General features: G+C 44.7%; 1 long non-coding RNA gene across 1 annotated transcript; it reads right to left on the bottom strand.

Annotated features, from left to right (window-relative positions):
- Window positions 1-218: 218 nt before the first annotated feature.
- On the bottom strand, window positions 219-3,726 carry LOC143929885 (uncharacterized). The gene is made up of 3 exons (XR_013262621.1): window positions 3,611-3,726; window positions 1,253-1,309; window positions 219-248 (listed from the first exon to the last, which is right to left on the bottom strand). It is a non-coding gene; the product is annotated as an uncharacterized LOC143929885 (long non-coding RNA).
- Window positions 3,727-4,120: the final 394 nt, after the last annotated feature.

Genomic DNA, 4,120 nt, shown 5'->3' with positions numbered 1-4,120 from the left:
AAATTATGATACGTATTATTCAACAATAAATAATTAGATTTAATATCGGTATTATAAGGGTTTTTAGATTTACTAGTTGGTAATTCCTCTTCCATTATAACTCCTTGCTGTTCGTCACAAACAACAGGTGGTTCTGGAAAAAAAATTTTTTTTTTTTTAAATAATCATCAGAAAATTATACAGTTGTAATGCTTGTAATTAATCTAAGATATAGTTACCCATATTGGACAGCCCAGCTTGAGTTTCATCTGAATGTTGAATTTCAACAGGAACAAAAAAAGAGAAGAAAATACAATCAACTAAAATAGATTATAAAGGTGACATTTTTTTTTTAAATAACAAGAATCTCAATACTTCCCTGCACTGTACAATGGAACTGCACAGAGCGGACGTGAACTTCCTATTCTTATTCAACACACCCCCCACTGGTGCTCCTGGCCCCTCCTGTCTGTGCCCCCACAGAAAGCCGCTTCCCATGAGTTCACTTCTGAGTGCTTGCTCCCAAGCCCTGCTGCTACATCTATTACACAGACAGTAGATTTTGCCCCCAACTTCATTGGCTCCCAGTGCCCCAGCATAGCCATCGTGTCCCAGAGGTGAGGGGAGACAAGACCTGCAGACGTGCACAGCGCAGTATTGAATGATGGCTCAGGTAAGTAAAAGGGGACAGGTGAGTTGGGATGACGATGTCTAAACATGTTTTACCTGAATGCAAGGAATGTACTCAAGAGGAGGTCCAGCCTCCCCATGAAAAATGAAAAAGTCAGCGGCAACAAATACTGCAGCTTTTGACTTTTAATATATGGATACTTACCTGTACAGGGAGCCCGCGCTGTCGGCACCGCAGCCAATCTTCGGATCATCTCTCAGGTGCAGCTGTCACCATTCCTGTTAAGGGAACCTGGCAGCGAAGCCTTTAGGCTTCACAGCCGGTCCCCTATTGCTCATGAGCACTGTGCTTTCAGATTGGTCCGGTGGGGAAGGCAGGAGGAGAGGGGTGGCCCTGTCTCCCAAAAGTGGGAAACGGTACCTGTCAAAAACACGTACCTGCTCCACCTCCCCCTGAAAGGTGTCAAATGTGGCACCAGGGGGGTAGACAGATAGACGGAATTTCCACTTTTGAGTGGAACTGCACTTTAAAGTAAAAATTGTCTATGCTTTAAAACCACTTAAACATCTTCATATTGTAGCACAGCTATGGTATTTTTGACATAAATTAGCATTCATCTTCATGACGGCATTTTTTACTTACCATTGATGCTACCACAATTCTCCTCATTTTCCGTTTGAAAAGTGATTTGCGTGTTATCTGTAAAACACAACAATCAGAGAAAATGTAATTAGGTTCGCAATAATCAGAATATAAATCACTTTATTATAATATTTATAATAAGGCACCTCTAAAAGATGTGGACAATAACTCCCTATGTATGGGGCCATCTGTGGGACAAAGATACATTATATATATACATAGTACATAGATAATACATACATATATACATAGACAATATCGATTAATGCCATGTAACACTATCCCCCCCCCCCAAGGGAGCCACATTACGGAACAGCTCAGCAGATGAGATCGGTGTCATAACGTTTTGTTCCTTAGCACAGTGGCTCCCGTAGAGAACTGACAGCTTTTTGGGCTCAATCCACTGGGTTGAATGTGGAAAACTGTACCAGGCTAAAGATAACAGCCCTCTCAGCCAGCCTTCAGCAGGAAGCAGGTTCAGCAGGCTGAGAGACAGCAGTGGGAACCATTGAATCCTGCTGCTGTAAATCAAGCTGTAGCCGTTTCCTTTCCTGATCCATTTGGATCAAGGATCGTGACGATCCATTGCACCCCTACTGAAAAGTGATACCAACTGCACTCCACCTCTTATCCCAGCTAGCAGTCTCCAGAGTGGTGACAGCAGAAGGAAATAGGTGATCTTTAGTTCAGTGTAAAGCAATACACTGGGCATAATAGTACAGGCTGCCATAGTTGGTGGGTGTAGCACCTGCCAAGCATGACCCATTCAAGTGAATGAGGCCACTCTGCAAGTGCCCTTCAACCTTTTGCAGTACAACAAACAAGGTGTTAAAGAAGGCAGCATGGTGTTGCTTTGTCAGCACATGCTTTAACCCCTTGCACCCTGCAGAAGCATGCAGTTGCGAGGCGCTTGCAGAGTGGCCCCATTTACTGGAATGGGTTGCGATGGGCAGGCAGTAGCAACCAACCAAAGTTACAGGAGCTGCACTATTTGTACACCTTTTCATGCTGCCTCAGCAGCTAAAGGGGGTAGAGATTGGGGGTGATAAAACCATGACTCAACTGCAGGGTTTTACCACCCACAAACATTGTGTAAACAACCCTTAAGGGTGCCACTGCCGAATGCAACTAAGGGCCCATTCACAAGTGCAGCAGGCACTGCTACTCCTCTGAAAAGCAATCAAAGTGTGTTTGACAGGCAATGAAGAGGTGATATGTTGCCTCCTCTCCGCCAGATTTAAACCCATAAGTGCCGTGTAATGCACGCAATTGCAACATGGTAGTACAGCAATTAGGTGGGAGGAGGCGACACTGTGCCCGGTTATCTTTGACTTTTCCTATGTTGTTCAGGTACAAATACTGTAGCTGTTGACCTATACTATTAGGGCACTTACCTGTCCATGGAGCCAACAATGTCGGCACCCAAAGCCGATCTTAGGATCAACTCCTGGGTGCTGCTGCCACCATTCCTTGTAAGGAAACCCGGCCTTTTGGCTTCACAGCTGGTTAACTACTGCGCATGCACAAAGCTCAGTGTGCTTTCTAATTGGCCCAGCAGTGGGGGAATAAGATACCTGCCCTTTACAGCATCTGACCAAGCACATATTGCTTGGTTTGAGGTTTCCCTGTCTGAACCATGCAGGAAAAGGAGGATGGGAAACCATAAGTGACAAGATTCTGTATCTTCATGAAACAGGAAAAATTGAGGCATGTTGGGCCTTGGTCTCCCACCACTATCCATACGAGGTTTGAAATCATGATGGTTCAGCTGAACTTACACGATTTAAAACCCGCATTGCAGTCCGACTTTGAGGGCAATTTGAGAGAGATCTGTGCGGGTTGCTGCACTGATGTCTATTCAAATCGCCAACGAAATCACCAAAAGTAGTGCAGGAACTACTTTTGGGAATCGGTGCGGTGCTACAAAGTCAGCATCGCAACAATTAGGACAGTGTCACTGCCAGCAATAGGCTGTAATTTGTCATGCGATTTTACATGTCAAAAAATCGCATGTCAAATCGGCCTGATGTGAAAGGGGGCAAAGTGAGCAGTTGTGGTCCCGGGTTCACTTTCAATTTATAGCTGGGTATTTGCTGAACAAAACCAGCATAGGGTGATTACTGCTACTGCTCAAAGCGGTCCTGTACTGGCACCCAAAATCTGCTGTGTCCAGTGGACACAGTGGTCATGGGAGGGGCGTGCTGCACACCATAATGGGTGCACAATGTGCTATTAAACAGGAGCAGGCTGGATGACGTGCCTATACGTGATTCAGCCTGCTCATGTCGCCGGCCCACAGTAAATGATCTGTGGGTGGGAGACAAGCGGTTAAAAAAATTAATGAAAAAAACTACTTACCATCGTCATCAAAGAGGAGCAAGGTCTCATTGCCCTGATTCAAATCTTCGGCCACATTTTCATCGGTGGTAGCAGATGGTTCTCCTAACACTGTGAATAAAAAGTTTCAATTAATTAAAAAACAGAAAAAAAAATATCTGGAATTTAATTTAAAAAAAAAATTACTTACTATGAACATCAGAATCATGCTCTCCTGGCACACCGCTGACAACGTCACGCCCGAGGCACCCCTTTAATTCCTCTTCATAACAGGAGAAGGTAATATTTGCTGGAAGTCCTCCACCAGTGCCACGTTGGTGCCTTGCAATATAGGCAAGTTTTTTTTTGACCTGCTGTCTAATATCATTGATTCGCCGCCTGCATGTATCGACGTTGCGGGCAATTTCCCCTGCGGCATTGACCTCCTGGACAATAGATTGCCATATGTCTCCTTTCCTGGAATAGGATAGTTTTCTAGACTGGGAACCATATAGTTGGTCCCAGTTGCTCACCACCCTGGACACCAAAATG

Source organism: Lithobates pipiens, unplaced genomic scaffold (genome assembly GCF_037356315.1).
Source record: "Lithobates pipiens isolate NorthernLeopardFrog02 unplaced genomic scaffold, aLitPip1_a1.2 Scaffold_25, whole genome shotgun sequence".
Lineage (NCBI taxonomy): Eukaryota > Metazoa > Chordata > Amphibia > Anura > Ranidae > Lithobates > Lithobates pipiens.
The sequence above is the reverse complement of the archived record's forward strand: the minus strand, read 5'-3'. Positions and strand labels throughout refer to the sequence as shown.